This window comes from Gorilla gorilla, chromosome 19, assembly GCF_029281585.2.
Source record: "Gorilla gorilla gorilla isolate KB3781 chromosome 19, NHGRI_mGorGor1-v2.1_pri, whole genome shotgun sequence".
Lineage (NCBI taxonomy): Eukaryota > Metazoa > Chordata > Mammalia > Primates > Hominidae > Gorilla > Gorilla gorilla.
In genome coordinates, this window is record NC_073243.2 from 50,687,526 (window position 1) to 50,715,387 (window position 27,862).

The 27,862-nt window shown below is 35.6% G+C and overlaps 1 protein-coding gene and 1 long non-coding RNA gene across 3 annotated transcripts in view; one reads left to right on the forward strand and one right to left on the reverse strand.

Annotated features, from left to right (window-relative positions):
- PDE4D (phosphodiesterase 4D) overlaps positions 1–27,862 on the forward strand; it is an 800,884-nt gene that overhangs the window by 240,395 nt on the left and 532,627 nt on the right. The gene's annotated exons all lie outside the window — the stretch shown is intronic.
- LOC129528111 (uncharacterized) lies at positions 1,244–27,763 on the reverse strand. The gene is made up of 3 exons (XR_008673329.2): positions 27,245–27,763; positions 2,847–2,908; positions 1,244–1,537 (listed from the first exon to the last, which is right to left on the reverse strand). It is a non-coding gene; the product is annotated as an uncharacterized lncRNA (long non-coding RNA).

Consider the following 27,862-nt stretch of genomic DNA (forward strand, 5'->3'; position numbering starts at 1 on the left):
ACTCAACATCATTATCAACCAACAGCTTATACCCCTTCAAAGGGATCTCAAATTATATTTGATCCTGCGTTGTTGCTATAATACATTTAGAGCTGGAGAAAAATAGTCATTGTAATTATTTTATTATTAGAGACAGACTTACATATGCTAAATAAATAAAAACAAAATGAGAGTTAATTCTGTGCGAAATTCACCATCAATTTTGATGAAATTTCCTATTGATACTTCCAAGTACAGTAGGCCTTTCGTATCCATGGGTTCCACATCTGTGTATTCAATCCAATTTTTTTTTAATAATATGGTTGTGTATATACTGAACATGTACAGACTTTTCTTGTCATTCCCTAAACAGTACAGCATAATAACTATTGACATAACATTTACATTGTATTAGGTATAAGTAATCTGGAGATGCTTTGAAGTATATTGATGTGTGTAGGTTATATACAAATACTATGTCATTTTATATAAGGAACTTGAGCATCCATGGATTTTGGTATCTGCCTGGAGACCTGGGACCAATCCCCAAAGACCCTGAGGGACCACTGTAATCTAATTGAGGCCAAGTTTCATGGGTTTGTATCCTCTTAAGTACCTGGGGGAAAAAACTGTCTGATTTTTTTTTAAGTTTTAGTATACCATATATTTTAATTTTCAAAGAAAGGAAAACAGAAATTTTATGATCTGTGTCAATAGAAGTGTTAATATATAAAGCAAAGAAATGCCTAGGTAAATATTGGCCTAGTAATAAACATTCTGCAATGGTGCTTCATGGGAAATACGCCTTACCTTCCTACTCAAAATGTGATCCATGAACCAGCAGTATGAATATCACCTGGACTTGGTAGAAATTCTTGGACCCCACCCTGGCCTAGTGGGTAACCATCTGCACTGCAGTAAGATCCCAGGTGATTCATATGTGTTTTCAATGTGAGAAGCACAGCACTGGGGCCTTACCTGGGGCCCTCCTTAGGAAACACACCAAGTATTGCATGTTTTTTACATCCTGACAGGTCCATATGAACTCACATTTTTCCGAATACAGTGCACTAGCATATCTATCATATTTTGAAAAGCTATTTTCATCAAGGGAGCTTAGTATCTGGTGCTCAGGAGATACCTACAGCGAAGTAGACAGTGTTATGCTTTTGAGAATTTATCAAACCTTTTGGTCATATAATGTTTTTATTTCAAAACCTTAAATTGGTCAACATATTTTTAAATATTTAATAGTTGAGGGATGAAGAGGATAGAAGTTTAATTAGTTCAAAGGAAGGTAAATTGGGAAGGAAAGAAACTTTTTTGTTGAATCAGAATTTTCAGGATGAAAAAAGACACCAGTGCCCTGTGGTTCAGTGCTAACACAGCTATGATGTGACTCTTCAAAGGTCAATGCTTGTGCCCCTATTGCTGCACATCCTTCTCCTTGTCAGTGTTGATGTGTCATTGGCTGGCTCTGTGTCATTGGCTTGGTCTTGCTTTCACTGAACTTTGGCCTCCGTGAAACTTCTAAGTAGCATTGCTCCTACCTGTGAATCTTGGAAACACACAGGGCAAGTGAAATTCCATTTTCTTCCTTTCTTTTTTTACTGATTAATAGACTATTTATTTAAGCAAGATCCTTATAGTCATCATTGCCAGACTTAATATGAGATGTTAAATGTTCCATCCAATTTTCCTTCCTGGATAAGTTTTTCTTTCCTATCCCTGTCAGTTTTGAAAACATAATACCAGAAGAAGAGGGGCCTAATTCCACACAGAGCTCCCAAGAGTGAGTTTTAGGAGTGAGTCTGAAATTAGAATAGACATTTGCTGATCTTGCATAGGTCCAGCAAATTAAGGCAAGGTCTTCCATGAGCCCTTGGTGGTTAGAGTTGGTTGTTGTACTGAAGCAGGTACTCTTGTTTCAGCCGGGCTCTTATGGCCAACCCTTCAGCTTGCATCTGCCAGCCTTCCAGAGATGTCATATTTGGCTGAGTCGAGGGTCAAGGGCAGAGTGGCCAGGTGCGATGGAGTAAACTTTGGGAATGACATTTTGGTGACCCAGTGCACAACTGCCTGAAATTCCATTTTCATGTGACACTTTTGTATCTGTAACCATCAGGTCTGTTCCCTATGTTTTCTATTCCTTAAGTTGGCTACCATTATACCATCACATCTCTTTCCTTTTCTAGTGACTCCCCATTAGACTAGCTCCTATCTCATAACCTTCTTTTGTAATTTAATGGCCCAAAGATTAGCAAATTCCAGAATTTCCTAAAGTAATCCAATTAGCTCAGAGCATCATAGAGACTTTTTTTTTTTCTTTGCCTCATCCTGGGGGTTATTTATCAATGAAAGTGACTTTAGATTAGATAGACACTGGCTGCCACATCGTATCGTTGTGACATCCTGCACTTAACTAAAAGGGCTTGACTTAGGCACCATCTCCTTCTCTCTTGGCAGCTGCTCAGTTAGATGTTTTTGTTTTAACCAAAGGGCAGGACTTCAAATGTGAACTTATTTAACTCCATCTGGTTATATTTTGACCTTATGCTCTTTTTATATCCTGATTCTGTCATCCATTCTCTTAGCTGTCCTTCCCAGCTTGATGTAATAGTATTTTCCCAAACTACACCCTTTTCCATAATAAAGATTGTCACTCCTCCCTCAAGCTTTCTTAAGCAAGCTTTATCATATGTCTGATAGGATCTCTGTTTCTGATTGTACTCAGTATAGATTTGTTTCCTGGCACACATGTATGCACTATGTCACTTAATCACAGTGCCCCTATTAGATTACAAACTCCTGTCACCAAGGGTTTTGTTCCCTCTTTTCAAAGCAGAACTTAAAAGAATTTTGCTTACCTTTAAGCGTGCAGTTCATATCATTGACTTTAACTGGGTGGTGGTTGATGGCTGATGGTCAACTAACAAAAAAGGAGTTGAGGAGTTGAGGTTTCAGATATAACAGAAGGATACTTAAGACTTTTAAGGAATAAAAAACTAATTTTTCTTAGCAAAATGGTTCAGATGAAAGTAAGAGTGCATCAGAGAAGGCTGTCATTGGTTTATTTGTTATATTCCTAGCTCATGGTGATTGTATGTTAGCCAAATATCTTGCATTTGATTTTAAAACAAATCAGAAGTAGATGACTCAGAAATGTTGACAATAAAATTATGGACAAGCCCCTTGCTACAGCAGCTCTTATTAATTAAATATCTGAGACAGCAGAATTAAAAGAGAAGAAAGTGATATACAATTTGGAAGGTTTGGAAAGCTGGCCATAAAATTATTTCTTTCAGCTGGAGATACCTTACCTGCTTAAATATATAAAATTTTTGAAGAAATAAGAATAGGTCTTATTTTACTTTGCAATGAAGGCTTGAAATATTTGAAAGTTCACTTTATTGCAATAGGATTAAGTACATCAAACTTCATCCATTCTTATCTCTCTCAAATATTAGGAGTATAACTTTCAACTGAACTTCTTTGCCTGCTGTAATATACTCTTCTATAGTGATATTTTAAAATGAATACTTTGTGAACATAGTACTAGAAAAGGGATAGTGTTTTGAATATTTTAATAGCCTTACAGGGTTAAAAAAGGATCTTATAAAAAGTATGTTTAGTACCATTCAATTTTTACAAATTTATGCATTTGCTTATTCATATATGTAAATTTAAAATTTACATATAAGCTTATACTCAGAAAAAGATAAATGTTGTAAACACACTTGCATGCACACACACACCATAACAACCACCATGCCATTCAGTGGTTATTTCAGGGTAAGTAGGATTGCAGAAACTTTTACATATTCACGTTTTGCCTATATTTTCTGTTATAAGCTTTTATTTTGGCATGAGAAGAAAAAAATTTAAAAATTCCCCAAAAGCATTCTTTGTAATAGTCAAAAATTAAAATGAACAGTGTCTATCAATAGGAGAATGGCTACACAAACAAAAAAAGTCAAGTAAGAAATAAAATTGGCCAGGCATGGTGGCTCATGCCTGTAATCCCAGCACTTTGGGAGGCCAAGGCTGGTGGATTGCTTGAGCCCAGGAGTTTGAGACCAGCCTGGGCAATATGGCAAAACCCCATATGTACAAAAAATACAAAAAAATTAGCCAAGCATGGTGGCATGCGCATGTAGTCCTAGCTACTAGGGTGGCTGAGGTGGGAGGATTGCTTGAGCCTGAGAGGCAGAGGTTGCCGTGAGCCGAGATCACGCCACTGCATTCCAGCCAGGGAGATAGAGCAAGACCCTGTCTCAAAAAAATAAAATTAAGCAATGGGAAAAGATTCCTCTTGCTATTTTAAATGTTGATCAACATTCAAATTTTCAGTGGTTTTAGGTAACAAGACATGTCAACCTCCTGAAACAGTAATTGTTGTAGATAATAAGAATACATACGAGTTTGGCTTTACCTGACTTTAAAAGTGGAGAGAAAAGCTGAATTGAAGCAAGCATACAATTATTTTCTAAACATATCCTCTCCAGTTTCAGTGTTTTTTAATCAAACCACCAGGAATGGTGCAGCAGACAATGCCAGTCCATGTCTCCCCCTTCATGGTCCCTTAGTTGTCATTAATGGGTGACTGCAGAGAACCATAGGCATTTGAGGACTTAACAGAGATATGTTTTATATTGAGAGTGGACATAAGCTCCTCATTGCCTCATTGTGGTTTGCACTTCAAACTGCAGCGTGTACTTTTTCTAAGCTCTGTGGTCTGCCTTCCTAGGACTGCTTGCCCTGTACTGTTATTTCAGAATGTTTATCTAGTGAGGAGTGCTGCATTGCTCCATTGTGCATCACAGGGCACAGGAAGCAATGGTATGACATTTTTGCTGCACATCTATTTTTGATTATTCTTAAAAGATGAAAATATTTATCACTGCAGGGGTGTATTAGTCCATTTTCATGCTGCTATAAAGAACTACTTGAGATATGGTAATTTATAAAGGAAACAGGTTTCATTGACTCACAGTTCTGCATGACTGGAAAGGCTTCAGGAAACTTAAAATCATGGTGGAAGGGGAAACAAACACGTTCTTATTCACATGGCGGCAGGAGAGGGAAGTGCAGAGGAAAGGGGGAAAAAGCCCCTTATAGAACTATCAGATCTGAGAAGTCACTCACTATCATGAGAACAGCAGGGGGATCTGCTCCCATGATCTAATCACCTCCCATGAGGTTCCGTCCCCCAAAACATGGGGATTACAATTTGGATTACAATTCGAGATTTGGGTGAGGACACAGAGCCAGACCATATCATTCCACCTTTTGCCCCTCCCAAATCTCATCTTTCTCACATTTCAAAACACAATTATGCCTTCTCAAGAGTCTCCCAAAGTCTTGACTCATTTCAGCATTAACTCAATAGTCCAAGTCCAAAGTCTCGACTGAGACAAGGCAAGTCCCTTCTGTCTATGAGCCTGTAAAAGCAAAAGCAAGTTAATTACTTCCTAGATACAGTGGAGGCACAGGCATTGGGTAAATACACTCATTCCAAGTGGGAGAAATTGTCCAGAACAAAGGGGCTACAGGCCCCATGCAAGTCCAAAATCCAATAGGGCAGTCATTAAACATTAAAGTTCCAAAATGATCTCCTTTGACTCCATGTCTTACATCCAGGTCATGCTGTTGCAAGAGGTGGGTCCCCACCACTTTGGCAGCTCCACCCCTGTGGTTTTTCAGGTTACAGTCCCCTCCTGGCTGCTTTCATGGGCTGGCATTGAGTGTCTGCAGCTTTTCCAGGTGCACAGTGCAAGCTGTTGGTGGAGCTACCATTCTGGGGTCTGGAGGATGGTTGCCCTCTTCTCACAGCTCCACTATGCAGTGCCCCAGTGGGAACTCTGTGTGGGAGCTTGCACCCCACATTTTCCTACTGCACTGCCCCAGCAGAGGTTCTCCACGAGGGCCCCGTCCCTGCAGCAGGCTCTTGCCTGGACATCCAGGCATTTCCATACATCCTCTGAAATCTAGGTGGAGGTTCCCAAACCTCAGTTCTTGACTTCTGTGCACCTGCAGGCCCAACACCACGTGCAAGCTGCTAAGCCTTGAGGCTTGGACCTTCTGAAGCAATGGCCTGAGCTGTATGTTGGCCCCTTTTAGCCATGGTTGGGACTGAAGCAGCTGCGATGCAGGGCTGCACAGAGCAGGGGGACCCTAGGCCCACCCCACAAAATAAAGTCTTTCCTCCTAGGCCTCCAGGCCTGTAATAGGAGGGGCTGCTGTGAAGTCCTCTAACAGGCTCTAGAGACATTTTCCTCATTGTCTTGGTGATTAACATTTGGCATCTCATTACTTATGCAAATTTCTGCAGCTGGCTGGAATTTTCCCCCAGAAAATGGGTTTTTCTTTGCTATTACATCATCAGGCTGCAAATTTCTCAAACTTTTATGGTGTACTTCCTTTTGAATTTTCTTCCACCAGATACTCTAAATCATCTCTCTAATTCACAGTTCCACAGATCTCTATGGCAGGGACAAAATGCCACCAGCCTCTTTGCTAAAGCATAGCAAGAGTGACCTTTACTCCAGTTTCTAACAAGTTCCTCATCTCCATCTCAGACCAACTCAGCCTGGACTTCATTGTTCATATCACTATAAGCATTTTGGTCAGAGCCATTCAACAAGTTTCTCAGACGTTCCAAACTTTCCCACATCTTTCTGTCTTCTGAGCCCTCCAAGTCTCTAGGAAGTTGCACATTTTCCCACATTTTCCTGTCTTCTTCTGTGCCCTCCAAACTGTTCCAACCTCTGCCTGTTACCCTGTTCCAAAGTCGCTTCCACATTTTCAGGTATCTGCAGTAGTGCCACACTACTCTCAGTACCAACTGACTGTACTAATCTGTTCTCACACGCTATAAAGAACTGCCTGAGACTGGGTAATTTGTAAAGGAAACAGGTTTAATTGACTTACAGTTCCACATGACTGGGGAGGCTTCAGGAAACTTACAAACATGGTAGAAGGGGAAGCAAACATGTTCTTCTTCACATGGCAGCAGGAGAGAGAAGTGCAGAGTGGAGGGGAAAAAGCCCCTTATAAAACCATCAGAGCTCCAGAGAAGTCACTCACTATTATTAGAACAGCATGGGGGAATCTCTTCCATGATCTAATCACCTCCCATGAGGACTTTCCCCCAAAACGTGGGGATTACAATTTGCATTACAATTCAAGTTGAGATTTGGTTGAGGACACAGAACCAGACCATATCAAAGAATTTGCTTTGATAAAAGGAAGTGTATCTTTTTATTTACTTATTTACAAAGCAGCTTATTAAAGTTATTAAATAGTTTTCAAAGGGGCAGCCTTTTTTCCTACTTTCTATATTAGTAAGCAACCATCTATGATTGTAATACAACTGAGGTCTCCCAAGAGCGAATGTAGCACAAAACAAGGTGTGCTATCTAAACCTGTAAGAAATGTTGTGCAGTGAACCAACTCCAGCACAGATATGGAGCTCTCTCAGAAACAACATAGGAAATTTAGATATGTGAAATTCAAATAGAAATAGAGAGCTCAATTTAGAGTTTAGTTTGCATAATATCTTAGAAATGTTTTCATGGTTCAAAGCTGATATTTGACAATTGTGTTAGATCTATAAAAATTCACAAAACATCCCTATAATTTTCAGGTACAAAATGCTAGTATGGATTTTAAAGTTCAATGTGGACCACAGGGCTTCTGCTTTTGCAGGTGTACCTTCATTTACATCCTTTCAGTTGAGGAAGGGTGGGTGTATGAGAGCAAAATGTATGTATAAGGTAAGAAGAAAAGAGAAATGAGAGAGAGAAGCAGAAGATAGTGAGCCATCAATAATGATATTAGTTGGCATTCATTTCAAAAGCCAACCACCCCAATTTAGAGGATTTGCATTTAGGACTAATTAAATTATAAGCTAATTGAGCAGGGACTGAGTTAAGCCTACTGATAGTGCTTCATAAATATTCATATTAACAATAATACAAGATGTTCCTTTTCAAGGCTAAAAACTTTTTCTAAATGGTATATACAACTTGTGAGTCTTGGGAAGTCAATGTTGTTGCATTCCTGAATTTTTCTATCCCTTTTAAGGATAATTCTTACTCAAGTGAACCGAAATTTTCCCTGTAGCAGTAGAGGTCCTCTGAAAATTGAGGAAGCTCTCCATGTGTAATGCTCTGAAAATGGCAGACATTTCAGAGTCACATTCTGTATATCATTCATGTGAAATGGCATAGGCAATTTTACTCCTCAAGATTCTTTGCCCAGAATTCACAATTTAATAAGAACAAGTATTACAAATTGTTGAAGATTCTTCCAGCTCTCTTGGAAATAAAGGGTCTTCTCAAATTGTAGCTTTGGTACATTAATAGTTACTCTGGGGGCCTAAATGAGTTAGTTAATGTGCAGCTTAAACATCTGAGGCACACCCAGAAGTAACTCAGGACTGAGGAATTCACCCTCCCTTGCTACTCAATTGCCGTTTGTGTAAAATAGTGGACAGTGACACTGTTTGTGTGCAGCTAGCAACTGTCTCTAAGTCTTGGGTTTGTTGGAGAATACAGTGCACTCCAGTGCCCTGAGTATATATATAAGGGTATTTACCATGATTCATAAGACTTGTTTTAAAATTCCTCTCCAAATACAGCCTGGGCGACAGAGCGAGACTCCGTCTCAAAAAAAAAAAAAAAAAAATTCCTCTCCAAATAAACAACCTCTTAAATTTAATTTTCCTCATATTTCTATGTAGTTATTTATAGTTCAAGAACAAGTATTTAAAATATTTAAATGATAGCCATTCAATTAACTTTTCCAAATTTTAATTTTTTTCACCAAGGAGCTGAGCTGATTATCAAATATACTTTATGTGAACTCTGTTTTGTTTAAAGTGTACTGTATTTTTTAAATTTGTGAACATGGGAAATTATACAATGTTCTATAATAATTTCAAACCTGAGTTTTTTTAAAATCTCAATGAATGCTGTACCTTATCTGAAATGTAAATTAGTGTAAAAACCCTTTCATTCTCAATAATTATCAGCTACTATCTTTTTATCTTCGTGTTCATCAATAGTAAACATTCAACCTTCAACGGTTAACAAATATTAAGTGTTTACCATGTACCAGACACTTTTCTACATTCTGGGGTGACAGATCTAGAATTACAAGTGTATCAAATATTATAACAGACAGGTGGAAATTGCCACAGGATCAAATAAGAAGAGGACATAAACTTAACTGTAGAGATGGGTTGGGGAGGGAGGAAGAAGTTAGTGTTAGAACAGGCAACTTTTAAAGAGTTAACCAGGAAGTTATGCAATTTGGGGTAAAGTGGGGAAAGAGTGTCAGGAAATGAGGTTGAAACAGATAATATAAGATTTGCTATTTATTCAAAAATAGTTTAGAGGCCAGTAATTGGCTGGGAGAAGAATGGTGCACAGATGGGCAAGTGTTGACCTGCAAGGCCAATTAGAAAGCTGTGTCTATAAGTAAAGGCAAGAGATGAGGATGACCTGGATTAGGAAACAAAAAAATCCTCTCTTTTACCTGCAAAAATAGCTGTTGACTTTGTCTCCCTTCCATACAAGACTTGGGGTCTCCACGTTTCCAGCAAGAGACTGGGCAGTTATACATCTGTTTTTATTTTTACTCTGACCTGACTGCTTTATGCAAGATGGGCCAAGTCTCCCTTATACATCAGGAATGCACTGATGTAAAGACAAGATATCTGCTCCTCCAGCCACCTTTCTTCCAGGTCTATCTGCCTTAATTCCTCTTCCCCCATTCTCAGTGGTGCATCATTCTCTACTGCTGTCCTAGTCCTGCCTCAGTTTTCGATTGTTTTATTTTGCAGAAGAGATTTTTTTTTTTAGTGATCTCCTATTGTTCCTTTATCTCCCTTGAAATATACCTAATTAACCCAAGTAAACCTTCATGATGCATGTCTCTTCATCCTAGGAGTATAAATGACCCTTGTATATCTATAGGAACGTTTCTATTCCAGTCTTTGAAATTGAGGAATTTCATATACATTATATATATACACACACATACAGACACACACACACACGTGTATATATGTGTATATATGTATATGTGTGTATGTGTGCATATACATATTCCATTAGTTATGAACAGCTCTTTTTTATCTCTTAAAAGCAGCAAAATAAAATATTGACATTATTCAGTGAATTGATAGTTGAAATGTAAGGATTTCAGAATGTTTTACTGATTTAAAAATGAAAGTTATGTAGTAAATCCTAGCCCTTTCCAAATCCTGATTTCCTAAATCTAACCTATATTGAATTTGGTTTTTTTTTTTTAATAAAGGTTCCATGAAACTTAGCCTCTTTCCTATCATCTTAAATCGTTCTCCTCTTATACTTCTCTTAGTTCTACTTCTTTCACGTGAAATCCATTCTAATGTGAGCCTTGGTTTCTCTGAGAGGTGCCTCACCACAATGCCCATACCTTTCTGCACTTCCCACGTAGATCTTCTTGCCCCAAATACCTACTGTGAGCCTTCTTTCCTCTGTGCCTTTCATTATTCCACTCATCTGAAATTCAGTCGCACAAACTTTTTAAGCACCTTTATCAGGCACTGTGGTCAGTAAGGTTTACAGATGAATAAGGCATGATTGCCAGTCACTGACAACAAATTTGGGGCAGGGAGAACAGCCCCATCTCCATAAATGGTCTCATGTTTCTTTTGTTTGTTTGTTTGTTTGTTTTGATAGAATCTCACTCTGTTGCCCAGGCTGGAGTGCAGTGGTGTGATCTTGGCTCACCATAACCTCTGCCTCCCAGGTTCAAGCAATTCTCCTGCCTTAGCCTTCGAAGTAGCTGGGACTACAGGTGCTGGCCAACACGCCCAGCTAATTTTTTTGTATTATGAGTAGAGATGAGGTTTACCATGTTGGCCAGGCTGGTCTCAAACTCCTGACCTCAAGTGATTCCCCCGCCTCAGCCTCCAAAAAAGCTGGGATTACAGGTGTGAGGTACCATGTCCTGCCCATAAACAGTCTCATTTATAAACCATAAATACATAAGTGCTGAGATAGAGATTTGTGTGTGTGTGTGTGTATTTGGGGGGTGGTGGATACACTTTGCCCAACAAATCCAATATTGTTTACTACTTCCTGTGCTTCCCACATGACTATTCTCTCATCTTTCTCTTAAATTAATGGAAATACCCTCCTAACCAGTTTTCTGACTGGTGCTTTTGCCCATCCAGTCTAATCTTCTCATAGCAGAGTTATTCTACAAAAACAGTAATTAGTTCACATCGTGTTGCTCTCTGCTCAAAGCCATCCAATGGCATGCCATCTAGAGTCAAAGTCAAATTCTTGCTATGTCTGTTAAACTTCTACATGATCTATGTCTACCGCCCCTTTCAAGTGACCTGGATCTGACATCTTCTCAAACCACTGTCCGCCTCACCCACTCACTTCTCCACTCCGACTTCACTAGTGTTCCCTGAATGTGCCAAGCATGTTCTGCATCACAGCCTTTGCACTACCTGTTCCCAGTGCTGGGAATTCTCTTCCTCTAAGTATCTGCATGGCTGGTTCCATCCTGCCCTTCAGGTCATCGCTCATATGTTACTTTAGCAGTAATCCTTTCCTATTCATGCTTTTTCTTCCACCTTGACATTCCCTGCTGTATTTTTATTCATAGCACCTATGACCTACTGTATCCTTTGTTATCTGTTTATTGACTGCTTTCATCCAACAAGAATGTAAGCTCTATAAGGGCAAGAGCTTTTGTCTGTTTTTTCACTGTTGTATCCTCTGTGACTAGAATGGTACCTGTCACATAATAGGTGCTCAATGAATATTTGCTAAAGGATGGAAGGAAGAAGGGAAGAGGAGGAAGGAGGGAGAGAGAGAAAGAGGAAAGTTGAAAGAAGAAAGGAAGGGAAGAAAGATGGTAGGGAAGAAGGAAGGACAGCAGAAAGTCTCATGTTGGCTTTACTAAGTCTCTAACACTTATTAACACCTGCTTTGTCTTATAAACAGAGACAACACCGGCCTCTAGCCTAGTGCCTTTCGAAGGCAACATTATCTGGACAGAAACTAATAAGGTTGTTCTGTTTACGCTGCATTTATGGCAAGAGTTACTGACTTTCCATTTATAGTTGTGATGTAAAGTTTCTTCTTTAAATGAAGACATTTTATTTCAGTTTTTAAAAAACTAGTCTATTACAGAAGTTTTAAAATAAATAGTAGTATATAGGGGATGCAGAAACAACAAAAATCATGATGTAGAAATGTGGATATGGCAGAATCATGAAGCTGGTAGTCGAATGCCTGAATTGGGGGTAAGTGACCCCTTCAGCCATGAAACATTCCCTGACTATTGCCATCTTCCCCTCTTTCATTCCTGTTGTTTATTTGACTCCTGTACAATATCATGGGTTGAACTGAAACCATTTGGTATTGCTCACTGTTGTTCTGGGTGTTTTAGTTCTATCTTCCTAAATTGATATAAGATCCTTGATGTGAGTGCTCATGTCCTGCCCCCCTCCTCCTGGGCAGCCACCACAGTGCAGAGCCCAGCACTGACAAAACAGAACATTAAGGATGTTTGCTTGTTGTATTCATCATGACTCAGCTACACAATAAGACATGAGGTTAAAGAGTGTGCAGACAGTAAAAATACTCGAGCGTGCTTTTTTTTTTTTTTTTTTTAGCAAAAGAAATACAATAGCAAACATCATTTTGCCTTGCAAACTGGCAAAACGAAATCACTATTTTTGCCACTGGTGTAAATTTTATACACACACACACACACACACACACACACAAAAGTACATACATATATACTTATTCAATCTGGTAGGATAAATTAATCACTAGGACAAAACCATGAGTTAATAGGAGCCAAATTCCAGCACATCCATTTGGAATGCTTGAGAATTAAACCTGCTAAAAATACTGACTGGAATAGGAAGACATTCATAAAACGATTAGGCACATTTTAGTGGAAGTCAGCAACAACAAATAATTAATTGATTTAACTAATAAATTTAGATATTTAAATTGTCAAGGAATTCTTTGTTCTTCTGTTTTATAAATGGTATTAGCATTATCTTTTTTACTGGAAACTTTAAAGGTGTAAAATACTGTCAAGAGCAAAAGCAACTTAGATTGCCTGTAATGACCATTACATTGACACCATTTTTTGCAGTATGATTTGCTATTAAATGTGAATAACGTGAAGAACAATAACACTCCTAGATCACCTGCTATGAACCAGGCACTGCTCTAAATAGCTCAGGTATTTTAACTCATGTAACTGCTACAACCCTATGAAATATATCCTCCTTTCAGCTTCATTTTACTAGCGAGGAAACCAAAGCTCAATGAGGCTCTGTTAAGTTACCCCAGGTCACACAGCTAGTAAGTGTCTGAGCTGGGTGTTAGTGCACAGTGATCTAGCACCCAAGTCCATATACTTAAACACTACCTTTGAATGCTGCTCTGTACCCTATATAAGGAAGCTGTGGCCCAAATAGGCAAACCTGTGACAAACGAATCCTAGAGTCTAAAACAAAGGTTGAAAGGTGACTGTAAAAGGAGGCATTTGATCTTTAAAAACCAGGTGAATTTGACCTGCCATTCTTGATGGCGTTAGTAAACATTACATTTCTTATAATTTACATTAAAAATCTAATACTTCGTTTACAAAAAAAGACTTTCAAAGAATATGCATGCATTTTATGCAAGGTTAAAGAAGTTTTCAGTGCTGGCTAGTGAAATGGGGGTTAGATGCCCTTTCTATACTACATGTTTAATCAATGTAATCTTAAAATGAGATGACCTTGTAGCCAAGCATTTTTTCTTTCCTTTATAAGCAATACTAACTATATTAAATCAAGAAAACTAATAGTTTTTCATATTTCTCAATAACCATTAAGTTCAAACATTGGAAGAGTTTAATATTTTACACGAAAAATCCACAGGCAATAATTTTAAGTGACTTAGAAAATGTTTACCGTATTTTAACCTTAAATGACTGTGTATGTGTGTGTGTGTGCCTATGTGTGTGCCTATGTATGTGTATGTATGTTTATAATTTAGTAGTTCTCAAGGAGTATTGGAGAAAGAATATGTGATCACGTAGTTTATAAAAGTTTTTGTGTTTTTTGAAAGACAAATTTTTTGTCAATCTAGTGGTAACATGATACTAATTTTTTTATTAATTTTAATTTCCCTGATAATACATTTAAGCCTTAAAAATATTGTTAGTGATTCATGTTTCTTTTTCTATAAAAATTATTTCTAAGCCTTCCTCAAATTTCTTCCAGACTCTTTTTTCTGATTGATTTTTAAGAATTTTAAAAATATTCTGCAATTTCTCTTGATCACAACAAGTGTTGGAAATATCTTCTCCCGAAGAAAAGAATGATTTTTAAAAAAATACTTTAGTAGCAGTTTTTTTCTGTGAAAAAATTAGAAGTAGCTTTTTCTTGGCAGCGTTTTCTTCTAGAGCAATAGGGAGGAAAACAGAAAGCTGTAGACTGTTATCTTCGTCCATACATATGTTAGTGCTGGAACTCAACTCCAAAAACTTTGTTCCTTTGAAAATCATATCCCTCCAAAATTGGTGGAGTGGTGATGGTGTGGTGTTGAAGGCCTATTGCCAGGACTGAGAAGGAAAAGCTAAAGAAAGAGGGGGAAAAAAAATCCAGAGAAAGTGACTGCCTGGGGAGGAGGGACAGGCAAGAGACCAAACATCGATTCTAAAGGGAATCTTGCAAATGCTCTGGCAAGTCTATGTATGGGAACATCATTTGCCTAGAAGATGTTCCCCTTTACTCCCTTTTTCCCTATTGGGCTGGTTTAGAGGTCAATAAACTTAATTATTTTACATCTAGTAATGTCCCAGATGATATAAAATGGCATTGTTTTCATTCTATCATATAGTTCATGAATCACAGTTAAAATAATGTTTTCCTTCTAAAAATTTTTCAAGTTTTTTATTTCACCGTAAAGTTCTTTTACATATGGAATTGAATTCTGTGTGCAGTGTGAGAAGAAATCCACTTTTATATGTTTCCCATATGGCTAACTAGTTATTTCCGCACCGTCGATTGACTGCTCCATCATTTTCCCACTGACTGGTAGTGTTACCTTTGACACGCATCAGCACAGTTGGTCTGTTTTACCTTTCTAGCTATAATTGTGGCGTATCTCTCTATTAATTGCCTCCTTTAGTGTTATTCAGTACATTTTATACATTTTGTTACAAAGATCTTATACATTTTTTATTCACATCCACTGTAGACTTCTGTTGCTATTACAAAATGGCAACAATTTTCAGTTATATTTTCCAAATGCTTGCTGCAGCTATATCCAAATCTAATAATTTTTATATCTAACAAATATTTAGAAACTTTTCAAACTTTGATGTACTTTTAATGATGTTTCTTCTGATTCTTTTAGGTATTCTTTGTAGACAATCGTATCATCTGTGAATAACAAAAATTTGTTTCTTCCATTCCAATTTTTATACTCTATATTTTATACCACTTTTTAAAATGATTTATTGACTGGCTGCACGGATGCTTCTCTGACTTTAAAATATGAATCCCTGAGGGATCCTTTTAAAAGGAAGATCTTGGTTCAGTGGTAGGTCAGGCACTGAGAGCCTGCATTTCTAACAAGCTCCCAGGTGACAGTGAGGACGCTTGTCCAAAAAAAGCAATGCTTTCAAAAGACTGTTAAATAGAAATGGAGAGAACAAGCATTCTTTACTTGTGTCTACAATTAAAGAGCATGCTTCCACATTTCACCATCAAGATTAGATATCTTTGATTAGTTTTGGTAACTTCCTCCTATTCCAAATTTGCCATACATTTTTATCGTGAATGGTTGTTTAGTTGAATAATTTTCTGTGGTTTTTCCCCTTTAATCTCTTAACATCGTGAATTATTAGAACATCTCTAATGTTTAAAGCCTTTCATGCCATATGCACACAAATATACATACACATGTAGGTACATAGAAAAATATGTATTTATTGCTGCTTTATTTGCTAACATTTGGTTTAGACTTTTTAACCTGTCTTTATGATTCAGATTGGCTTCATGTAATCCTTGAGGATTCTTAAGGTTTTTAAGTTTCATTATAGAATGAATTAGGTGTATACCCTCTTATTCTAAACTCTTTACATGGAACTCACTTTTATACTAGTTTTTGAGACACATTCTATTATAATCAGCATCTTACTGATGAAGAAACAGAGGTACATGGAGGTTAAATAACTAGCCCAAAGTCACATAGCTAGTAAGTGATAAAATTCGTTGGTTTTTGTCTGTTGAACAATGAAGAGAATGGTTTCTTAAAATTTGTTTTGTTTAGTCACTGATTCACTAGTTCAATCTTAAATGTAATTCAGTAGTTCAGTCCTAGAAACAGTTTTCAAAGCCACTAAAAACAGATTTAGATCCTGGTGAGGTAAAAATAAATAAATAAATAAAATGATTTTGAGGCCACTGGGAAAAGTGGGGCCCCTAGTAATTTGTAACAGCCTCCCACTCCCTATCAAGAGGAGGTGGTAGACCGAGATTCTAAATTGAAAAATGTAAGCCGGGTGCGGTGGCTCACGCCTGTAATCCCAGTGCTTTGGGAGGCTGAGGCGGGTGGATCACAAAGTCAGGAGGTTGAGACCATCCTGGCTAACACGGTGAAACCCTGTCTCTACTAAAAATACGAAAAATTAGCTGGGCGTGGTGGCGGGCACCTGTAGTCTCAGCTACTCGGGAGGCTGAGGCAGGAGAATGGTGTGAACCCGGGAGGCGGAGCTTGCAGTGAGCCGAGATCGCGCCACTGCACTACAGCCTGAGCGACAGAGCTAGACTCTGTCTCAAAAAAAAAAAAAAAGAAAGAAAGAAAAATGTAAACACTTACCTTGGTTTTGTCACTTAATGGCCTATGTCAAAAGCTTAATTTGCTTCATGATTTCATTTAAAGTGTATACCTTTCACTGAATTCTGCAGTGATTTAGCATAATTCACTAATAGGTATATGCCTATCATTTTCATAACCTTTCAGGAAATCATTTGGCCCTAGTATACTGACTTTCCCTTTAAGTTTTCCTTTATACCTGAATCTCAATCTCTTTTACTGAGATTTAAACCTGTATCTTTACAGCAAACTTCAGAAACACGGGAAAGACTGTCATTATCCTTCATGAAATCCTGTGGTCCACAATGAAGCGTGTTTATTTTGTTACCACTCAGTTTGATTTCTTTCACATTGTTTCATGGTTTTTCTTAAATTCTTACTTACTCTTTAGCATGTGGAAGCACTGCCTTTCAATGTAAGACATTTTACTTTAACAATTCAAAGAGATTTTTTTTCTATGCTACATAGATATTAGGGTACAGAAGAAAATACAGGAGACATTAGCCTGCTCATGAAGGTTATGAACTGCACAAATCATGTAGTCTTTTACAGGTTTAATTGCCTCATTTGTGAAACGAGGTTGAACTAGGCAGTCTCTCACCTCTCTGTCAGCTCTGATGTTAAAGGATTTTGTTCATCCTTACAATGTTTTCTCATTAAAGCTCAAATATGCATAATTAATGTAATGCATTATTTTTTAGGAGATTGAAAACCTATCATCTAGATGATGTGCTAACCTGATTTTTGTCAATATCATTCTTGATTCTGTTTTTATATCTCAATATGATATAGAGTTGTAAAATATTTCTAAGCTTTGATCATTCTTTTGGGCATATTCCTGTAGATAATTTTGAAATGATATATTTAGTGGAGAATATATAAAAATAATATTAAAGCCTTCTAAGAAAAAACAAATGTATTAATAATTAAATAGCTGCACTGTAAACCAATATTCACTATTCAATCATTGATTACCAACAAGGTAGTGGCATGAAAAACCTCTATATTTTTATCTCATGGTTTAAGATGAATATTTTGCCCTTCATATTTATCATTTTTTTTAAAAAGAACACATTTAGACTTTGCAAACGATATGTAATGTGCTTCTACGTTAATGGGAAAAACAACCTAAACTGTATAGTCAAATAAAATATTGGAATCTTATACCTTGACATATTTTTTAAACTAGACATCATCTAATTTCTTTTCAAAAATAGAGATAACTTTTTATCTTTGTCCTTGGTATTACTTTATACTTGTCTGTTCAGTGGCATTGCTATTCTGTGATAAGATTTTATTACAGAAAATGTCTCTATCTGAACTTGAACATGAGTCTAATTTTTTTTACAAATGTTCCTTGATTTGACATCTGTCAACTGATTTCTGAATTAATATTATCTTTTCAGTTTCCATTCCTTTGAAATAGGAAATCCAATATTAAACCCTTCAATAAAGATGAACCCTACATCTGTATATCCAGAATTTTGGTTTTATCAGTTCAATGGGGTTAAACATTCTTGAAGTAAAATTGGAGAGACATTTGAACATCTTTACCCCAAGTTCATTCATCTATTCATCTTCTCTTTAATTAAGTCTGTTTGAAAAAAGCTTTCATTGATTGTTAGCTTCCTGGAATATGTCCTTCTAAATATCATAAGGCATATGGAGCTCCATGACTCCTCAGAAAAGAGCACGTTGATTGATCAGTGATTCTGTATTAGACATGCGTGCTACAAGTTTGATTTGACTGACCCAGAGAGGAATATAACCTTAATGGAAACAGAGAAAATATCTTCATGTCACTTGGCTTAGCCTGCTCCTTTCAGGGGATAAGTTGCCACAGCATTCAAAAGGGTGTAGTCTATAAATATTTTTAGAATCTCTAAAGATGAGGATTTTACAACGTGGTATTCAACAGCAGAGTTTAATTTTTCTTTTTTCTCACTTAACACTGAGTCATTAACAGTTGAGACATTTTACATGACTGTAAGCAGTTGAGCACAAAAACCAAATGTTAATATTGGGTACAGTCAAAAGTTTAGACATCCACACCTGTGTTATGTTTTGTTTATATTCTGGAGCGCCAAACTTTGTTACATCTTTGAACCCACTTCAGACCTCAAATTACCACATTTTGTAAAAGCCTCATTAGAATGGTATCATATAGTGCTGAATCCATAGAACAGAAATTCAGTGTTTTCAGATTGCTAATCATGTATGAAAGTTTCTGAAATCATATTGTCCAACGGGCTGTAACTTGGCCCATTCTTCTATCTCCTAAGGAAATTTAATTGACTGGACACTGTTCATTGTAAAGATACAGCAGGCACTTCCTTGTAACTTGTGCTGTTCTACATATTTTGAAAATTATTATTCATTTTCATATTTATCAAAGTGAAAAAAGCAACATAGCTACTGTACTTATATAGCTCACTTTAAGGAATTTTATACTTGTTTTCTAGTTTTGTGAATTTCTTATGAATTCAGAAAAATAATGTAACAGCTAATGGTCTGTCCCTGCTACCATTGTGCATATTAGTCAACAAGTACAAATAGAATATTTAAAAAATTTATTAATTCCTAATTATATATAGAAAAAGACTTTGAAAATTACTTAAGCCACGATTCTACCAAGATGTAACAATTTTTATTTTCTTTTTTCCTTCGCAATGTTGACTGGTTATATGCATATTAATGGAGCTATAATAATAATTGTATACTTTTTATCTTACTTTCTAAACCACATTATTATTCCTTAAATATTGCTCTTTCTTCTGACACAGTCTTCTCATGTATCATTTTGATTACTACGTAATATTCTGACTTAATCGAAACTTTTTGTATTTTTTGATGTTCAAGCTTCTTTTCTCATTTGCTACTATTAGAAATGATGGCTCTAGAAACATCCTTAGAAGTTTTCCTTATCTTTTAAATTAAACTGCTTTTATTTTACTAAAATAATCTTTAAGAACTGGGATTACTAAGTCAAATTCTACAATCATATTTGTGTCCCCTGTCATTTTGTAACCAAAAAGATGCTATTTGAGTAAGACCTGCTTGATAACTTACTTTTTAATCTTATTTTATTTTGTCTTGCATCACAAACGAGTCAAATTCTATTTTTCTCTAATTAAATCTTATGATCACAGATACTTGGATTTAAGTTTTACAGTGAAACAGAAAGAATTTTAAAAAACGGTTTAAGTAGGAGAAATTATATTTTCAGATCTCCTTGCCTATCTGCTGGAATCACTAGTGCCACCACTTTTCACTGGTGCTCCTTTTGCTTCACTTAACTAAAGAGTTTTCACTCAGACCCTTATGATTTCTCCAAGATGCATTACATTTTCCTGCTGTTTCCATATACCTGGGAAATAGTTCTTTCATTTACATCTTCTGTCTCTATATTTTTCCAGGTAAGTCATGCCTCCTTTAAATTTTTACTATTTTTTTTTATCTATCTATGTCTGTCTATCTCTACTAAGATGATCTCTACCTTTGTTTCTGTCTACCTAACTAGCTAGCTACCTACCTACCTATCTAAAACTCTACCTCTGTCTCTTATACTATGCCCATTCTTCTCTTTTCTCTTTAAAATTTTTTTGTTGCTGTTTTCTCTTTTCCTCTATTTCTCTATCTCGTTTGTGTCAAATTGCCAGACTACTTAATTAGTATATTCGTGTTTGTTTTTGAATTTCTATTACTGTATTTTCTGTTATTAGTATTTGTTTTTATAATTATTATTTTCCTTTACTTTTTTGTGTTTATTTTCCTATTTTTTCTAAGTAAGTTGCCTTGTGCATTGAGTTTTAGCCTTTATTTCTAATACAGTGATTTAATTCTATTGCTTTAGTGACAATCCCACATATTTGATGCATAATATATTTATTATTCAGTTTTAAGTATTTTATAAATCCCTTTGATTTCTTCTCTCACTCAAGTGTTATTTAGAAGTACTTTTTAAATGTTTTCCAAAGGAATGAGTTTTTAAATAAATACAGTTATTAATTTCTAATTTTGTTCATCTTTAACAGAGGAGATATTTGTATAATACCTATTCTTTGACATTGTTGAAACTAAACTGAAAATATTAGTTAATTCATGAACACTGGATTAATTATAATATTCAAAAAATATAATTATATTCAAAAGTATAATTATATATGTTTATATAATTTATAAAGTTTATAATATAAACCTATATTTTATATATTTATAACTTAATATAAAATTATAAAGTTTATAATATAATTATAATATTCAAAAATATTAATTTAGGCTTCCTATTTATCCTGCTTTCTAATGTTTGTTTTCTTTTCACGTCTTTTCTGGCATTATTTTAGATCAAAGTGATTTCCTCCCTTTTCTCATTGTATTTTTCCTTCTAGTTTGTAAGTTTTAAACTCTAATTCTATTATTTTAATAATAACCCTAAAAAATTTTCTAAATATGTAACTTAAGGCTGAAGTTAAATAATATCTTTACCCTTATACTGTCCTCCTGAGAAAATACAAAAGAATAGATTTTTGTTCTCTTCATATTTGTATTACATTGTAGACATTATTATTATTATAGTTGTAGTAAGTCATCTTTGGCGAACATTTTCTAACACATTTTCCATTTTCTTTGCTCAGCATTTTTTTTTTTTTTTGCATCTGAGACCATCCTTATTATTTAAAAATGTCTTTTAGAAGTTTCTCTAGTGACTCTCCAATAGTAGGGAATTCTCTTCATGTGTGGTTTTCTTACTATCCTTATTTTGTGCTTAGACTTGGAAGGTAGTTTTGTTGTGTGTGCGTTACTGGGTTGACAACTACTTCTCTTCACCTCTTTAAATACGATACTACCTTGTCTTTTGAGAAATCACTTTTCAGTCTGACCAGTGTTACTTTTTTCTTTTTGGGTGCTTTGAAATTCTTATTTTTATCTTTGTTGTTGTACAATTTCACTCTAATGAATCCAGAAGTTGAGTTTTTCAAAAGTTTACTTAAAATGTATTGGTATTCCTAAATATGAGTGTTGGTGTCTTTTATTTATTTTGGAAAATTCTTAGCTACTATTGTTTCAAATATTGCCTCGTTGCCATTCCTTTTAATCTATCCCAACCCTAGTAAGACTTATGTTGGCCCCACTCTGTCATTCACCTATCTTAACCTTGCTTTCATATTTTCTATTTCTTTTTCTACTGCATTCTGAATGTTTCATTCATATATGTTTTCTGGCTCACTAATTCAACCTTCAGTAGAGTCTAATTTGTTGTTTCACCTGTTTGTTGAGTTTCTAATTTCAGTTATTAGACATTCAATTTTAGAAGTTCTATTGGTCTTTATTCTAAATATGTGTGTTGATTTTTATGGTCTTTTGCTCATTTACTAAATTTTTTATCATTTCTTTAAACAGCTTAAATATATTTTTTTATTTTAGTTCCTTGATAGTTCCAATATCTGTAATCTTGTTGGTCTACCTGTGCAGTTTATTCCACTGATTGTCTCTCAGGCAAGTTTATTTTTTTTATGCATTTTCTATATTTTTTTACATATGTGAGCTCATACTCTTTAGTATTTTATCTCTGGAAATTATCTGTGTTGAAAGTGTATTTTTCGAAAGAGGATTTGCTTATAATTTAAGTAACTGCATGTCTGCTAACTATAGATTTACTTTAAATGAAATGTTCAACTTTTGGGCCATGCAAATATCCAATGCCATATTACATATCACAAGTATACACTTGTGATTAGAAATTTTTGAAAGAAATATTTGTTGTAAATATGCTACCTGAAACCAAGACAAGTCTTGTTCTGCATGAAAGATTGTAGTATGCCTAGTTATAGGTATTGACTTTTGGGTATAAGACTTTCTGTGAAGTCTGAATGTGAGTTCTTTCTCTGTTTAGGCCCCTTGTTTAGATTCTTGCCCTGGAACCCAAAGAATTGGTAAATGCCTTCAGGAAAAAAACAAAAAAACAAACAAAACAAAAAACAATTCTAGTACTCAGTTATCCCTGTGGGACCAAGCTTTCTTAATTTCAAGCCTCAAAAACTTTTAATTTAATGATTTAAAGCAATCATCCAGTATAATTTTAGAGCAAATTTTGTTGAATTATACCATAAGAGGAAAAAGCACACAAACCTAAATGTAAAATGTGGCAAATTTCCATGAAGATAACATACCCATGTAAGCAGCAATTAGATTAATAAGCAGTATATTACTAAGCTGTAGAAGCCCCCATTTATGTACCTTTCAGATTCTGCCCCCACCCCAGAGTAACTACTATTGTGATTTCTAAGATAATATTCATATTATTTACCAAAGAGAGTGTATTCTTTGTTCTCTAGCTTCTTTTCCTCAACACTGTATTTGGAAAAGTTATCTTTCTTTTTTCTTTTCTTTTTTTTTTTTTTTTTTTTTTTGAGACAGGGTATTGCTCTGTCACCCAGGCTGTAGTACAGTATCATAGTCATAACTCATTGCAGCCTCAAACTCCTGGGCTCAAGCAGTCCTCCTGCCTCAGCCTCCCAAGTAGCTAGGACTACAGACATATAACACCACACCTGGCTAATTTTATTTTATTTTTTTGTATAGACTGGGTCTCGCTTTGTTGCCGAGGCTAGACTCAAACTCCTCGGCCTAAAGGAACATTTGTCTTTACATATGTAGTTGTAGTTCATTTTCATCTTCATACAAATATGTTATAAATTATTTATTCATTTTATTGGTTTTTTTGTTGTTTTTTTTTGTTTTGTTTTTTTGAGAAAGAGTTCCACTGCTTTGCCCAGGCTGGAGTGCAGTGGCACGAGCTCGGCTCACTGCAGCCTCTGCCTCCAGGGTTCAAGCAATTCTCCTGCCTCAGCCTCCTAAGTAGTTGGGACTACAGGCACCTGCCACTACACACGGCTAATTTTTGTATTTTTAGTAGAGATGGGGTTTTGCCATTTTGGCCGGGCTGGTCACGAACTCCTCATCTCAAATGATCCACCTGCCTCAGTCTGCCAAAGTGCTGGGATTACAGGTGTGAGCCACTGTGCCTGGCCCATTTTATTATTGGTAAATATTTGTTTTATTTTTATTTGAAACTATTACAAATCATGCTGCTGTGAACATTACTGTATACATCTTTTTGTATAATGCATATATATTTCTGATGGGTATATAGCCAGAAGTGGAATTGCTTGATTATGAGGCATGCATTTTTTGAAGACTGACAGACAGTTTTCTCAAGTAGCTTCTTCAATTTAGATTCCAACCAATATTGTCTATTTTTTAAGAGCTCCACATTCTTGTCAACACTTTGTATTATCTTTTTCATTTTAACCATTCTAGTTGAGTAATATGTGTGTTATTTCATTGTAATTTTAATTTTTATTTCACTGATGTCTAGTGATTCTGTGCATTAATTTTTTTTTCTGGACTTTTGAAGTGTTCTGTATGGGAAACTATTCCTCCATTTAGCTAGCTATTTTGCTGGAAATTATTGTATAAAATATCATCTCATAATTTAACAGTATATTCCTTCTTCTCTTCAAATTTTTATTAAAATAATTTTTCAGTACTCTTGAAGTCAACTTTTAATTTGTTCAACCTGTCTTTGAGCTCCCCCTGCTGTTTTCTATTTAAACTATATACCTGTTGATTATGCATAATTTTCTTTAAAATGATGGATTCTTAGCCAATAAGCTATTTTAAGCAGAAGCATTTTTTTTTTTGCCAAAGACTAAGGGTATAAACTAAATTTAAATGCTAACTCACGATGTAAGAATTATTAAAATTAATGCTTAAAAACTAGTATGTTACATATGGGAAATCTGTATACCTTCACAATTTCACTGTGAATCTCACTCCTCTAAAAAATGAAGTCTTGAAAAGTTAGTATTTTAAAATACTTACCTTACTTGTAATGTGAAACCATTTATATTAATTTAGCAAATCAATGTTTCAAATTATTAACAACTAGACAAACTACTGAGCCATATGTTAGGTATATTGCAAGCATGTTGAAGTCAACAACATGACTTCTACACTTTCTACTTTCTCACGGTTCCCAGAATATCTATTTTGACATAGTTATTGAAAAAAATTAAAAGCATTTATTCCATTGTCTTGCTACATCTAAATTCATGGTGTTATGTTTCTTTAGGGCAATGGAGCTGAAATGAATAATGGATACCATGTAGTGTTTTTATATATTTCATCTATCAGCTATGACAGATATCTCCCTACCTTCCAGTAGAAAAAAAAGTGTGCTTCTTTCCTAAACTTGCCAGCTAATTAACTTCATAAAGGCCTATTAGACATTCAGAGATTATCAGGAAGCAAAAAGCTTCATAGTCTTAACAACGTAAATCTGAAGTCTTAGAATGAGTTCATTAGAATATAGACATTGAATGTGAGGTTAAGTCTGAGTTGAAATTCTATCTCTGACAACTGCTGGATCTGTTTTTGGTTTCCAATAGTAAAATGGCACTAATAATGATATATGCAAAATGTAAAATGCTTAGCACAGTGCTTGGCACATGGTAGATTCTAAGCTGTAGTTTAAACAGCTATTGTGCTATGAATAAGCCATAGGTTGACATTTTCCCTCTTGAGAATGTGCTATTTAAGTGTAGAAAACCTGCTTTCCCCTGTCCATGTGAATTTCCTTAACATTCATCTTGGAAATGATACCACATACCCTTATATTAATGCACTGCAAGAGGCCAATCTAATGTAGGCATAAAAAGAGTAATCTGCTCTTCTCAGCACCCTCTGCTAATAATGCTGTTTGAACAAATTCTAGAAAGACTGTTGATGCCAAAGCCAATTCAGAATTAGGCAGGTGAATGTTTTCAACTTCTGCTAATAATAACATCAGTTCTGTACTCTCCTCTGGGTTCTTTTTGCTGTATTAAAGCTGCAGTTCCCTTAGGTTAGCTTCTATGCATAACCTGGGAATGCATATTTTAGCTTTTTACTTCCCTCCCAAAGAAAGGAGCAGAAGAGGAGAACCAAATAGCCAAGATCTAGAAGATGAAACTGTTGTATCCATTGTGTGGATTCAGATAAGCCTCCACCCAAAATATGGTTCAAATGTTAAGACTAATGAGCAGCCGTACACTTCTCTCTCTCTCTCTCCCTCTCTCACACACACACACACACAAACACACACACACACACACACACATATACCCCTACCAAGAAAGTATGAAAATATGTATTACTTATAAAATTATGAGGTTTTTCTGGGGAGAGCAGAGCAGGCCTCCCAAGAAGGTCTGAAGTAGCTTGAGAGAGCAGGGGAAAAATGACTGGTTTGAGATTTTATGACTTTTAGTGGGTGAGGCCATGCTGAGAGTTCTGTGTGGGTGGACTCTGGTGTGGTTTGAATTTCCCACCATCACCAAAGGAGAGAACACATGGGCTTTCTTAACAGTTTTCCTAAATGTAGGACAGAGGGGAAGAGAGAGGTATAACACTTTAAAGCTATCAGCAATGACACATCAAAAAATGGACATAGATTTTTTATTACAGAAATTAAATTGTATGAGAACAGAAATGAATCCCCGTGCTACACAGCTGATGTTTCCTAGGAATGAGAACTAGGGTAACTTTTTTAAAGCACGTGTTTATATTGATTGGTACATACTAGTTAGCCAAATTTAACTGCATTGAGATGTTGGACTTTTCTTTTGAACCTCAGTTATGCAAATTGTAAGAATTGTGTTTCCTTCAAATTACTTAAAATAATATTCAATTTCTTCCAAATGCAAAATGAATTGTGGCTTAATGTGCATGTGTATATAACAGATACTTTGTTCAACTATATTATGAAATACTATAGTATGTAACTTTCTTAAATAAACAGGATGACAAATCAGTGTTGGGATTCAAATGGGCCCCATATTACTCTGTATCTCTCATAGGCCAGAAGTGTTACAGTTCTTCATGTACCAGAAGTGTTAATTCTGGTACACATGACATTTAGCACATGCTATTACATTTATTGATTGCATATTTTTATCTGTTATCTTTCGGTTCATTCTACAAGGATTCTTCAAAAGAAATCAAGTAATCCTAGACCCCAATATATAAAAGAAACCAACTCATTCTAGACCCAATATATAAAAGTAAATGACATTTTGTTCTTGTCTTAATAATTTCACAGTATTTCAGGAAACATGGAAATACAGAATAACAGATAAGAAATATTATAAGACTTCTAGTAGAGAAATATGCTTAAAATCATATGTATGTTCCTTTACACTTAAGAACCTTTAGAAATAAATGCATTTTAACTGCTCTGGAGAGTTCCAACTCCAAAATAGCCTTTGTTCATATCAAGAAAGTAAACCACCTTCTATTTCAGGTGGGCTTACTCACCATACCTGGGGCCACATTACTGTCCCAGCTCACTGAAAGGTCATAATCCAGGATGAAACCAAACTTGAAAATTATAGTGAAACACAGTAGAATAATTTAGAAGCATATACTTTGATGTTTTTAGAAAGTAAGGAAATAAAACTTTAATTGAACTTGGAATAAACTCAGTTCTGAGCATTCCATTCTACTCTGCAGTTGTCATTTATGGACAGCTGTGGATCATAATACCTATAGACTAGATATCGTTATCTACTTATTTATATTAATGACAGGATATCCCTGGGCAAACAGCATCACCACAGTACTGTGTATTCTTGGTTGTCATGGGAACCCTTGCTGTGAACCAGCAGTGAGAGCACTTCCATTGAATAAAGCTGCCTCTGGATAGCCATGAGTTGCATGAAGTTATTTTACTAATTTTATTTGCCTTTTACTTGAAAGCATAAGTTTCTGAGGATGTAATTACAGTTTCCCCTATATTTCTACAGAAGTAGTTATAGATGATGCACCTCCTGAACTTTTATCACTTTGCCATAATGTGTAAAATTACCTAAGAGCTCCAGAGCATGAAATTAACACTCAGGAATATTGTAGCCTAACCTTTTTTGCTACCCTGAATAATA